The following is a 14,250-nucleotide window of genomic DNA, read 5'->3' as shown; positions in this document are numbered from 1 at the left end:
ACTGTAGCGGGTTAGCACACTGTAGCGGCGGGAAAGAGCGGGCTAGAGGGTGCAGCCACTGAATTGCTAACAGTGGTTGCTTGTAAAGGAAGTGGGGATATGTATATATATTCTATGGAATGACTATTGTGCTGTTTTCAGGCTCCATGGTTTGTTTGTGTTCTGGACACAGTTTTGGGAGGTTTAAGCAGTGATTTAATGCATTCACTTAAAGTAGTTTGCATTCAAAGGTATTTATGCCAGCGCAGTAGTGCCCATGAAATGTCGCTGTGTGTGATTGGACATGCATGTAGAGTGCAGTGAATTGAAGGTATATGTTACCATACAGGGAACTGGGACAAAATATGATGTTTATGTTTACATAGACTATAAATACAGTAAATTACTGAACTATTAATGGGAATGCATTGACAGTAAAATGAGCTGGTTTGTTTAATAAATAAGTTGAGAGAAATTGGAGTAACACAGACTGCATCTCCTGTGTGCTCACTTAAATGCTGTTTTTCAGCTTCATCATCTGCTGCTAACCGGTCCAGAACCTTGGTACCCGCTACACATGGGTTTTGTTTTTTTTTTACATCAAAAGCAAATTCCATCCAGTAAAGTTTCTACTTTGAAATATTTATCTTAATTACTAGTACTCAACAGAATAAAACACATTTGTAGTTATAATCAGACTGCACTTTGTTTGCTCCATTACCTCCCAGTTGATACGGAGGAGCTGCGTCTCTAAAGCGCAGCATGGAGGCAGGGGGTCTGTTCACAGCCCACATCATCACAACCATCCGTGTTTTCACCCATTTGTTAGAAAAGCTTGAAACACAGTCCTGATTAAACAGGATTAATTGCATGATAAACTTCTAAATAATTCATATTTTGAATCAGCTACACAGTGTTTACACCAGGTGATAAAAATCAATTCATATTGATGAGTTGGTTTCGTATAGATTTTGAAAGCTTGTACAACTTATCACCCAAAAGAAAGAAGCTTAATACAAGAGCAACAACAGCCATGAACACAACAGGAACCTCAGGGGGACTTCAGCAACCCTAAAAAAATTAAAAACAATTACTTCTGTTTCATGAAAAAGCCTTGTCTCAAACCTGAGATTTACCAAATATATTTTGATCCAAATGAACTTATAGAATCTGACGGGAACCTTTTTTTTTTTGGATCTTTCTGTGTTTGCAGTTATTTTATATGCAGAAATCGGCTTATTTTATATGCAGAAATCGGCTTTGATTTTTTTTTAACACAAGCTTTTATTTTGAAAGCAACAGCCCTGTTTTTCCCGTTTTGGGTCTAAATCTAAAGCAGAGAATCGGCGGACCTTTGACCTTGTGTTGCCAAGGGAAACAGACTCTTCCCAGGCAGATAAATTTAGGAGAAATTAGATTTATTTTATAGAATCATCATTGTGATTAACTAAGAAATAAGGTGGTTGTTGTTTTAAAAACTAAACAGAACAAAGCAACAGACTGACTAAAAAGGGAAAAAAAAGTATGTTCATCTAAAAGCTCTACAAACAGTGCAGCATCATCAGAAAAATTTTTTAATGAATATTTTACACTATTGATTCTGTAGATATTATATACTTGTTTTAAATCAAAATTAGTTCAAATTATGGCATATTTCTAAGCACCTGATTATGATTATGTTCATTTTATGTTCAACACAAGCTAGTACGGTTGAACACAGGAATTTCTTTCTATGTCAGCAGTAGAAAGCAGTAGCCTTTGTTGAAAGCCAGTCATACATAACGCACACGTCATCATTTTTCACACACTTTTGGTTTGCCCGTTGTCAAACCTTTGTGTTTTGGTCCAACCAAAACGTGGTTACCGTGTAAACGAGAGGCCGTTTCGCTGTCCTGCCATCCTCATGTGAACAGAGCCTAGATAAATCCTTGCACAATTCAGAGAAATGAGTAATCGTACCGTTTGTACTTTGGTCAGGCCTCATTCAGGGTGACTAACTATTACTGATCCACCTTCAGCAACCAGAAGCAAACACCTTAGCGACCACTCAGTCAGTCTCACCAAGCTGCTGGTTGGACTGGAACAGCCGAGCGATGCTCTCTAACTGTCCTCACCCCTACACCCCTCAAAACCCCCCACCTCCACCTCTTTTTCCCATTATTCTGACACATTTAGCCTTCACACATTTCATCTCTGCATTTTCTTCTTTTCAAACGTGTAAAGTGGCAGCCCAAGTGGCAGATCGCCATGATTGTGACACGGGGCTTTATTTGCTCCTGACAAATAGGACGATGAGAGAGAAAGAGAGAGAGGGGGGCGAAGAAGGGGTGAGGAGGTGGGGCTGGGGGGGGATATACATCAACATTAGAGAGACTACTAAAAGCTTGAGCAGCAGCACTTATTCCACAAAGAAAAATTAACAATTCAATAAGCGAGATGAAAATAGTTGGTGCTAGAAAGCCAAAAACGCAGAACTCCAAAAACAGCAATAAAGCAAAGTGGGATTGAGGCTGAGTGCCCAATGTTTTTTTTTTTTTTCTCATCTTCTACATTTTAAAAAAATGTATTTTTTATTTTGTGGACACCGAATTATTAAAAACTGTCAGCGGTCATCGTTCTACGGCACTTCTCTATTATGAGCTCATTACAGCAGAGCGGACGGCGCTGGGTGACTGTTTGACCCTCTGTGCTCAGCCGACGTCCTTGGCTCTCCGTGTGAGAGTCCCGTCGAGGGAAACACTCCCTGTTCCTTTGCCACGTCCCGTCTGCAAACATATCAGCAAAAAAACCCCAAAACAACGATGGGAAGGGAGGCCTGATTAAGGTTCGCCGAGTTTACCACACCAAAACGAAGCAGAACCACCTTTTGCTTTTTATTTTAATTAGCCATGGAGGTCTCCGTGCAACGATTGTGGCTTGTGGAATAGTCGCCTCTCTCTCTCTCTGTCTCTCTTTCTCTATCACTCCGTGAAGGAGGGGTGAGCATTTGCACAGCAGCAGACACCATCTCAATATCATGACCTCCATCTGCCCCCAGGTGCCCCCCTGTTGCTCCGTTCATTCATCCTTAGCGTTAGGCCCGGTTTCAGAGGGTGAATGGAGAGGGAGAAGTGGTGATGCGTAGTGAGTTTATTAATAGCATGCAGGAAGAGGTGAGAAGGCTCTTTAGCTTTCGTCTAAATATTCGGACAAAAAGCTCGCGGATCTCTGAAGCGCTGCCAGGGGTCAGATGACTGAAGCGCCGTTCGTAGCGTCCAAGCTGTTCTGCTGAGATGCAACACAGAAGGTGGGCGGCGAAGATGAAAACAGAAACAAGAGCCGCGACGGTCTCTGCTGGTGGCACGCCCAGGGATGCCCCCCATTGGCTTCAGTTCAGCTGGGCTTGAATTCTTTATGAAAACGACGATAGCTCACCAAGCGATATCTACATGCTAACATGTTACTCTGGATGCTAACGGGCTACTTCGTATGCCGCTTTAATCCTTTCAGGAACTTGGTGTCTATCTCCAAAATTCAATTACTGAAAAACATGGGCACACCCTGGACAACTCATGTACAGGCCGGAGGTCAAATGGGAGAAGCATATTAACCCAACCTTACATGTCTGAGAAAGCTGAACAATATATGCTGCAGAAAGTACAAACATTATGCAAAAACTGAACCTTTCAGCAGCAAAACAGTGGAAAAATCTGCCAAACTGTTGGAAAAATGTTTCTTTAAATTAAATCATTGATTTGATTGTCATTCAGTCATTTGCTGCCCTTTGACTTTATATTTCTAGACAGTCTAGCTTCAGAATAACAGGACATATTGACCTGGTACGTTGCATCATTTACAGTATGTCTCTCATGAACGACACACTAAGTCATAACGTGTCCTTGCTGGCTAGTTTCAAAGATCAAAACTGCTATTGATTATATTAAGAATGTATTAATAATTGCACATTTAAGGAGGAGAATGTGAGATTTAAGTGGCATGTAATGTGGAAGTAATTTAAGTTACTCTGGTGATTGGAGATTTAAATGTTTAGCAGTTGAGTATGAAAGGGGCAGAAAAGATCTTGTATCTTCTACCGGCTCCTTTTCGAACAGATAAAATGAAATTGCATGTCCATTGGACATGATCATTTGTTTATTTATTTTTTTTCTTGTTTTTACTTTTTGTCTGTTCAAAATAAAATATTTCTTTTTTTTAAAGTGTGAAAATAAAAAGATCAAAAAGAGACTAACATGTTTGATTGTATGTACTTGCATGCATGAAAATGAGTAAAAAATAAAGAAAAAAGAGACAAACTCGTGATTTCTCTCTAGACAAATTTTTCTAACACCTTCCATGCAGAAGTTGCATAAGCTTTCAGAATTATTGACTCGTTGATAATAAGATCCAGCACTTTAAGATTCAATACAGTTGCCATTTTTTATGTGCTAGAACTGGAAGTAAATGTCCAGATGATGCAACACTTTAAACAGTTAAAAGTTTTTCAGTTTTTTTTTTGTTTTTTTTTGCTTTGTTTTGTTTTTTTATCTATGCAGAAATACAAATCTCTAAAAACCTTCACTTTTCCTAACTATTCAATTTTCAACTGTACATATTCAAAAAGCGGGCTGCACAGTGGCGCAGTTGCCTTGCAGCAAGAAGGTCCTGGGTTCGATTCCCGGCCCCGGTCTTTCTGCATGGAGTCTGCATGTTCTCCCTGTGCATGGTGGGTTTTCTCCGGGTACTCCGGTTTCCTCCCACAGTCCAAAAACATGACTGTCAGGTTAATTGGCCTCTCCAAATTGTCCCTAGGTGTGAGTGTGTATGTGTGGTTGTTTGTCCTGTGTGTCTCTGTGTTGCCCTGCAACAGACTGGCGACCTGTCCAGGGTGAACCCGCCTCTCGCCCGGAACGTTAGCTGGAGATGGGCACCAGCAACCCTCCCATTAAGGGACAAGAGTGTGAAGAAAATGGATGGATATTCAAAAAGCCACTTTGTAGGCCTGGACAGAAACTAAACCGATACCATTTTGTGTTGGTAACATCACCCTGTTGTAGAATCAGTTAGGAGTTGATGGGAAGGCGGATGGAGCTGCATCCAACATGTGTTTGAGGCCAAAAGGCTCCAGACTGGGCAGATCATCAACAGAAAATAATGCTTTAGATCAGAGCACAGTACTGACTTTAGGGAGTTCAATATAGAGTCCAGACCAACATTTTAAAGAGACAGTATGTATTTTCCAGAAACCTAGTGTCATTTTATAGCACTATCAAGTAACTATGTTAACGCCATAAAACTGTTGCGCAAACCAAATATGACTTTTAAAAAAATGTGAATTTGTAATTTAACACGTTAAAATATAATCTGTTGCTTTAAACTCACTATTTCTGAAATGTATATGGTCAACGTTTTTACCTGAGAAGCTGCTTCCATAGTGAGCTCAGCAGATGCAGCAGTTTCACCAGGTGTTTGCTAATTGCTGCTGGTTAGTCTGAAGGAGCTGAGTCATGGAGGCTGCTCTGTGAGGCGGAAGCTCAGAGCTAGCGTTTTGCACAGGTTGCATGTGCAGGTATGATTTTGATGAGGGAACAACATTATAGCATGATGAAAAAGGTTAAAGAAAAGTTGATTTTACATAATACTGTCCCTTTGAAATGTGAAAACCGTTTCACAATTCTGCATGACTTTGTGTTGTGGTTATAAAATGACAAAATGTGGGAAAGCTCAAGAGGCCTGAATCATTCCGTAAGGCCTTTTGTGGATGGATATGACCCTGCTTTATGATGCAGGGTCACGGGGTCGGGGTACACCAGCCGCAAACCGAAGCTGAACGAAGTTCACAACATTTGGCCACCGTTTCTCACAGCTGTCCCCCAAGAGGAATCATTCTTCAGGTAAGCACAATACATCATCATCATCATCATAATCAACAGTTCCCTTTCCTAATGAGAGGGAAAGGTGTGATATTTTTAAGCTCCAGCCAGCAGCTGCCTCTGTTCAGCAGTAATTCAGGTTAAGCAGCTCCCCAGCAGGTGCTAAACATGTCCGCCACGCCAGGAACATTAACTGGCACCGAAAGACTCCCGGGGTCAAAGGCTTTCTCAGGTCTAGACTGGGTGCAACCTGAGGGAGATGACACCTGAGAGGAAGCCAAGAAAGCTGGAAGACGAGGCCTTTCTGTCCGACTCACGCAGCAGCTAGATCTGCTTTCTGTACGACGTTACAAACGCTGTAGCGTCGGAACAAAATAAAAATAAGAAGGCTCGCTTGAACCTGTTCAAAGCTGAGCCATATGGTAATGCAAATATTTCACATCAAGCTCTCACTGGAGGCTACAACGCACGTCTTTATTAATTCAGCAGCAGAGCTTGCTTTTTTTCTCTCTTTTTTTAGGGTTACTCAGATATGATAAAAAGGGGCTGGGATTACATTACTTCCAACCGTTTGAGGGAAGAAAGAGAATTCCTCATAAAAGATTCAAATGCATTTGCGAGCTCTGATAAATGAATTCATGACTCAATCTTTGTGGCGTACAGTGGAGTGCGTGGCGCGGAGCCAGGATTTCTGAAAGTCTCACAACTCCTCCTCAATTAGACGAACCACAGGCAAGTTGTTTCAAAAAAAATAAAATAAAAACACAAGTCGGCTTTGAATTAAACCGATGTCATCATGTGAAAACTTTTGTCTTTTCCTCTGGCTCTGCCTGCAGGAGAGACTCTCACTTTGACGTACTCAGTGACAAATTTCCTGCCAGAATAACTGATATATGTCTCAATCCGGTGACCTTTTTTTTTTTTTTAGCAGGGAGGTTAAACAGCTTCATTGGATCGTCGCCACGGTGTTTTGTTTATCATCTTTTCCCATCTCAGTCACAAATGATTCCATCAAATCATTGACCATAAGTGGCACTGCTCTGTTTTGCATGATAGTCCACACATAAGGCGGCGTCTTCAAAGGCTACAGGTTGCAGGTCGTCAAGACAACCGGCTGGACAGACAGCGTTTTCCAGAGTCGGTAACATTCCTTGGATTTTCACGTTTTCTCACGTCACAACCGCAAACTTCAACAAGTAATTTTATCTGACTGACCAAAACAAAAGTAGTGCATTATTGCAAATAAGACAGGAATTAAAACTGTATTCAAAACGTTTTATAAAATTCTGAGAAGTGTGCATTTATCTCAGCGGTCTTTGCTCTAATAACCCTGAATAAAAACCCAACCAGCTGCATTCAGAGCTCTACTAATCATTCATTTTACCTCCGTGGGTTTAATTTGATCTCTGTAGCTCTCTGAAGGACCGCTGAGAGCTTTGGCGAACAAACATCATCGTGGAAACCGACAAACCCGGCAGACAGGTCAGGGAGAAAGTCGTCGAGAAGTTTAAAGCAGGATCAGTTCAGGAAACTTTTCAGCGGCATCTACTCAGCACAGCTAAACTGGGCCCTGCTTGGTTGTTGGGTTTCCCTCTAGTAAAGGTTACATGGTTCCAGCCTCTTTTCAGGACCGACTTTGCTCCTAAGCCAGGAGGAAGACACTATGTCTGAAGACTGCTGATTACTCACTACGAGGTGGATTAACTGGTTCCATCACAAGAGTGACTCCTTTACAATATTTAGATCCACTGTAAAAACTCACAAAAATGACTGAGCCCATTTGGTGCTGAAAATTGGCAACATCACAATGGTCCAAAGATGAGGTCCAGACGTTTTTGTGCTTGTTCCGTTGAATTGTGTTTGTGTCACAGGTGTTACTTTTCGAAGTCTGGGGTCGTCAGGACAACACCACCTACATAGAGCTGGAGCTCTATTTTAATGAAAAAAGACCTGGAATGTCTGGAGTTCCACAGCTGAAAGACTGGATGGTACACAATCAAAAACTGTGACCTTCTACTGGATCACAGACTAACAAAAATGAAGTGAGCTTACTGGGGCAAGTAAATCATGCAGTGTGGTCTCAGCTCAGCACTGAAGTATACACACCCCAGGGATGATTGGCTCAGGGAGACTAGACATAGTCTTCTCTTCTGTTTTACCTCTGCTTCTGCACTGATCCCACCAGTTAAGACAAAAAGAAGTATGGGGATGGTCTTGTGAGCTGTGGTGGTGTTGTGGTAAGGCTCTTTTGGTGGCACTAAATTGCTGTGGGTGAGGCTTTGGTAATAATTTCCACATGACCTCATTAGGACTATGTCACCAGGTGCCTTCCTCCATCCTTAACTCCGGCAGGGAATACCTGCCCAGAGAGTTGGCTGTTCCAGGGATTGTCCCTTCTTGGGATGTATAGGCTCCCAATCATCAAACATGCCAAAACACACCTACCCTGTATTGGCCAATGTACCCTGGGTGCTGAGTAAGGGGGGCTTGGCTGGTACATTTGCCTTCCTGCGGTCCTATTTCTGTGTCAGCCGTAAGGATTATCCTGTGGGGTGTCTGGTGTCTGTCTGACTGGGACTGGAGTGGATTTCTGAGGCCTGCTGCTCCTAGGTGCTGAGTGTTGCTAGATTTCCACCCTTCATACCATTCTAACATCGCTGCACCTCCAGGTGACAAATTCTGACACACACGGCAAGTATGTGTACAAGTATGTACAAATATAAGTTATTCTTTTATTGACATGGCCTGTCTACTTTGATCCAAGATGCAGTTATGATTTAATAAAGAAACCGCACAATTACAATACAAGCTTGCAAGATCAATTCTGCAAGCTTGATCTTGGCTGCCTTCACAAATACGCTCTGGCATATGAAGGCAGCAGACTTCTCCATAAAGTATGCCTGACATGGTGAGACAGGACACAAATAAAGCAGAGGTAGGCTAGAGAAGAATAATCCCAGCTTTGAATGCAGAGAACTCTTCAAGCCAATCATCTGAGGGAAAGACAGTGACACAACTGAGAACCTATCAGGCTAGGGCAAGGAAAATCTGATTACAGGACAAATATTAGTCATAATTTCCACTAATCTGTCATTTACGGAAGAGTGGAATGAAGAAGGCCAATAGAAATCACGTTTAGTTTTCCAAAAGTCATGAAGGAGACACAAATACACCCTATAGCTCTGGCAGATGCCAGAGAATGATCAAAGTGTATTCAGGAGTTAAAATGAGAAAAAAATATTCATTCTTTCGATGTGCAAAACTGGTGGAGATACATTCCAAAAGACTTGCTGGTTTAAGAACAGCAAAATGTTTTGACTCAGGGCAGGCTAAATATAAATGCCTGACACATATTAGTGGAAAAATGTTAAAAATGATCCATCTGCCACATAAGGTTCCAACAAAACAAACCAAGATTTGTGGTTGCGCCCTGTGAAACAGGACGTCTCACTTTCATCACATGAAGGCCAGGCCCGTTAGAGCGCGTAACACACAACATGAACCAGATAGATGTGAATAAATCACACAGTTGAAAAGGTGATTTTTTTCTTTCCTCCCCCAGCTGCATACAAAATGCCAACTTCAATGTTGTTTCAATACCAAACGGTGACATTTTAGGCAAAAATAAAAAAAACCCCAACAAAAAACAAATTCATATTCAGATAGGTCGTTGAAAAGCCGATGTCAGAAAGTTGAGGCAAAACAAAGAACAGCACAGGACCTCAAATCCACTCTTTGCTCTCGCTGCATAACAATTTATTCAAATTGCAGAGAAATTTGCAATTATTATAATTCATTTCAACCCACAAAGGCCGTGTTAAACACCTTTTGTGAAGAGCACTGAAAGCTCCCCTGAGAGCAAAACTGGAACTGTAGTACATAGCATGCAGGCTCAGTTCCTGCTGACGGTGTCTGCATCAGAACCTGAGCAGGTCTTCCCCACAAGATCAACATGGGAGTCAAATTTAGGAACGTTTAACAATCTGAGAGAACTTCAAGTGATGCTCCTTCAAGGCAGACGTTTGGTCATAAACTGCTGGTTTGATACTGAAGCTTTTTTTTTTGTCACTTAGAATAGGATTTCCTGCATGACGAGAAAGAAAGTTGGCATCAACTACATTGTCACTAACTGCATTTCCATTGACTGTGTAATTATGCAATTTGACATTTTGTAAATAAATGATCTTAATGGAAACTCGTTTTTTGATACAATGTTTTGGCGGTAGGAAGAGGTGGTGGTTTCGGCCGCATTAAAATTGGTTTATGTTGCAAAACTGCATTGGAAACAGTTTTGCATCACTCAAGTCACATGATCAACAACCGGATGTTGCCACTGGCACAAACCACGAAGCATAAGAGGACAGGAAGTAACTGGATCACAACGTGGTATGTGAACAAACCTATTCACCTGTCATTTTAATAATATTTCTTATTTGATTTATAAAATAAGAAAGATAATAAACACAATAGCGAAATTGTGTTTTTTTCGACAAAGTTTCGGGCACATTTGTAATGGAAACGGAGCTACTGCTTCCTTCAAGTCCTTCCTGTGATGAATTCCTGGATATAGCCAGACACTGAGCACCTCCTCTGCTGTTATCAGATCTCCACTCAGCGCAATTTGGGCAAGGTCAGAAATTCAGCACGCAAATTGCACAAAAAAATTGTGTGCTGAATTTCTGTGTAAGTTGCCATGCTGATCATGTGTTGATGGAAAACGGTGCAAACACAGACGGCTATTCCTCATGTGGCGTCCGTCCGTCCATCCATCCATCCATCCATCCATCCATCCGTCCGTCCATCCATCCGTCCGTCTCTTCTCACCTCAATCGCTTCTCTTTAGCACAACCGATCCAAACCCAACTCATTTCCTAAGAAGGTTTTCTTCGATCATTGTTGGTAATCACGCGCCTGCTCTGGGAATTGTGCGTGAAGACACCGTTACGCATCACAGTGGGCGTTTTGGCGACACCGTGGCGCAGCCGTCGCGTGCCTCGGCGCGGCAAAGTCCTGCGTATGGAGCATGTCTAACTCATCAAAGCAGGTTGAATTTACCAGACACTTTACAAACAAACCGGGCGCAGTGACGAGTCCCGGTCACTGCCGTCCTTTTTCTCCGGAAAAGGAAGCGACCGCAGCTGGTAAAGAGACCATCTTACCCTCCGGTGGCCTAATTTGGCATACCGCACTATTCAGGGGGCTGTGTTTGAAACATGACTTCACGATTATTACAAGGAGGATTCAATTCATGACTCGTGAAGCGAAAGGTGCAAATGTCAGTCATTTGCGCGCAAAAAGGGAGTTTTGCTTAAACACTCCAGATTAAAGTAGCATACATCATATGCGGGTTTTTTTTTTCTTTTTGTTTTGATTTTTTTAAGGAGAGCTAAACGGATCAGCGGAATCATCGGTATCCATCCCTGCAGCAGTTAAACCCACAGAGCTCTGAAATGAAAGCGATTCCTCGGACTGAGTGTCGGGGACCTGTGTGAATAATCCCGCACAAGTCGTCTGGACATTAACACATCCGCAGCTGCTCCCTGTCACCAGTCGCGGTAGGATGCTCTTATTCTCTCCCCCCCCCCCCCTAAATGTTCCCCCCACACTCTTACCACGCGTGGTTTCCAAACAATCATGTCCACCAGTTCCCTCCACACACACACATACACACACATTGACGCTCTCACGCACACAAACACTGAACTCAGCGTGTCTACTTAGAAAGCAGCCAAAAACAAACGGCACAGCGCAGATCTCCTCCAAACAAAACTGACCCATTACGCGTCATCTGGGTTCTGCTTCTTCATTCTAGAAAACAGCACGCAGTTATTAAAAAAAAAAAAAAACTAAAAAATTAAAAAAAAAAAAAAAATCATGTGTCATATGTAGAGCTCTGTTTTCTAATCCTTATAGCCAGAGAAAATAAAACAGTCACCACAGTAAAAAGAAGGGGGAAAAAGTCCTTACTTGTATCTTCGGATAATTCCGTTATTCTCCAGACAAGCCAAGATTTATTAATATCCTTCGAAATAGTTAACGCGGGTTTTTTTTTCTTCTTTCTTTCTTTTTATCCAGAGCGTAGAGCAGAGCAGATTTTCTTTCCCCCCCTTTTCTCCTTCAAGACAGATGTGAACAGTCCTGCCCGAGTCGCTCCACCTGCATCCTCTGCTGTCAAGCCAGACACCAGGCAGGAAACGTGGCTTCAGAGTTCCCCGTCCTGTCAAAGTAAAACTCCGGGCTATTCAAAACCGGCGCCCAGACTTTTATTGTCTAACGCCGGTTGCGGGTGCAGGTGTCTTGACGGCGCCTCCACCTGATTCTACTGGCGATGGAGTCGCAGCGGCATCAGCAGCAGCAGAGGCGGCCGCACCGCAGAGGCCGCCCACCAAGGCGCGCCCCGTTCCGGCTGCAGAAGGTGGCACTGCCCGGTGCGAGGGAGAGGAGAGGGCGGGGGAATAATGCAGGATTTACGGTCCACCTCACTTAAAATGGTAGGGACTTTCCAAGAAACAGTGATGATAAAAGTAGATCACGGTTTTGGAATGACAAAAGTTATAATGGGGGAAAAACGAGACAAAAAAAATAAAAACAGTGCAAAAAAGAAATGTCATGGGATAGTAACTAGTTTGTGTATGTGATGTTCACATGTACACAAACTAAAACTTTTAAAAGTTTTAAAATAAAACTTTTATTTTAATTGGAGTTAATTTTTTTACAGTTATATTTTCACCATTTTAGTCCTTCATTTAAAAATGTGATAGTTTCAAACTAAAGATTTAGCTTTATATGAAATATTAATTTAGCAAACTAAATATTTAGCTACATACTAAATATTTGGCCTCAAACTACATTTAGTTCTGAGCATTTCTAAGCACTCACATTATTACAACAATTTAACTAAGAAAAAAATGGGAGTTTATTTTCAGTCATATTTTCCCCATTTTATTAATTCATTTATAGTTTATATCACAGTTTCAACCTAAATATCAAACTAAATGCTTAGTTTACAAACCAATTTCACTAACAACCTATATAAGTAGCCTTATACCATATTGAACTCTGAGCTAAATATTTAGCTAGAAAACCAGATATTTAGCTAAACATTTAACTGAGCAAAACTGTTTAGCTAGATATAGTTGGCAGTATATTTAACTATAACATTTAGATAGGAAATATTTAGCTTCTACTAAGCTAAGATGCTAAATATTAAGTTAAATACTTAGCTAAATATTTTATTCTAGATATTGAGCTAACAAGCTAAATGTTTATTCTGAAACTTTTTAGCTGTTTAGCTAACAATCCACATATCTCTAAACATTTAGCTCATAGCTAAATAGCTAACAGTCAACATGCTGAGAACCAGAAGTGAACTACCAAAATAAAAGCTGGGTCTTGCAAACTTAGCTCCTGCTGGCATTAATGTTTCGCTTCAGTTGTTGCTCACATCACCTCTTCATTGTTGTTTCTTTTCCTCTAACATTTTAACGTAAAGCATTGGTTGAGCTGTTTTAATGGCATTACAGATGTTTGCCAATAAATCCACAGCAACAGTGACTACTCCAGCTAACTACCAGCAGTTTATAGTCAGACTCCATGACCCAACTTCTGTTTTGATCGTCGACTTTTGGTAGTCAGTGCATGTAAGGAAATACTTTGCTAGCTAACAAAATATCTAGTTTGGAGCAAAAATACTTAGTTTCTAAACTATTTATTTAGCTTGTAAATTAAATATTTGGCTTGAAACTGTTACAAATATAAGTGAATGAATGACGTGGTGAAAGTAACAGTTTGAAAAAATGAACCCACATTTCATTCTTCATATTGCCTCCTGAAGAACCCAAAGTAGTGATGTTAAATTTTGACTGTGTAACTTCAAATGATACCTCAATTTCTTTCTCCATTTTTCACATGCAGTGTTATCTCCAGCTCAGTTTTCCCTGTCATAAATTTTACACCTCGGCTTTGACATTCTAGTCCTTGATATTTTCAGTTCATGCCTGGATACAAACCCTCTTGTTATCACGTACCTGGACCAGATTTAGCTAGGTATTTTAACAAAGTATGGAGACAAATGATCAGAAGAATACTGACATTATAAACTTTGAGGCCATTGTGCACTCAATTTTTGAGCATATATATATATATATATATATATATATATATATATATATATATATATATATACTGCTCAAAAAAATAAAGGGCACACTTAAACAACACAATATCACTCCCAAGTAAATCAAACTTCTATGAAATCAAACTGTCCACTTAGGAAGCAACACTGATTGACAACGTTTATATTGTCACATTTACTTAGCGTATGAGCATATACTATTTAATAACTTTCATCTGTAAGTTGTCAATGTCGGTATAAACTCAGCTTGACGAGGTTATATATACAGTGCTTGATTTAATTTCATTG

At 41.0% G+C, this 14,250-nt stretch overlaps 1 protein-coding gene across 9 annotated transcripts in view; it reads right to left on the bottom strand.

Annotated features, from left to right (window-relative positions):
- The window catches only part of nrxn2b (neurexin 2b), an 811,982-nt gene extending 799,909 nt beyond the window's left edge, over positions 1–12,073 (bottom strand). For 3 of the 9 annotated variants that reach the window (XM_081599833.1, XM_081599835.1, XM_081599836.1), the window contains exon 1: positions 11,796–12,065. The gene's annotated coding sequence lies outside the window, so the exon portion shown is untranslated. Of the gene's footprint in view, positions 1–11,795 lie in introns of all 9 variants that reach the window. The other 6 variants (XM_081599839.1, XM_081599838.1, XM_081599837.1 and 3 more) reach the window with 5 other exon arrangements.
- Between the last annotated feature and the right edge of the window lie 2,177 nt (positions 12,074–14,250).

The sequence above is a fragment of the Poecilia reticulata genome, chromosome 18 (assembly GCF_904066995.2).
Source record: "Poecilia reticulata chromosome 18, P_reticulata-male-v2, whole genome shotgun sequence".
NCBI lineage: Eukaryota > Metazoa > Chordata > Actinopteri > Cyprinodontiformes > Poeciliidae > Poecilia > Poecilia reticulata.
Note: the sequence above shows the minus strand (reverse complement) of the source record. Positions and strands in the feature narration are given on the sequence as shown.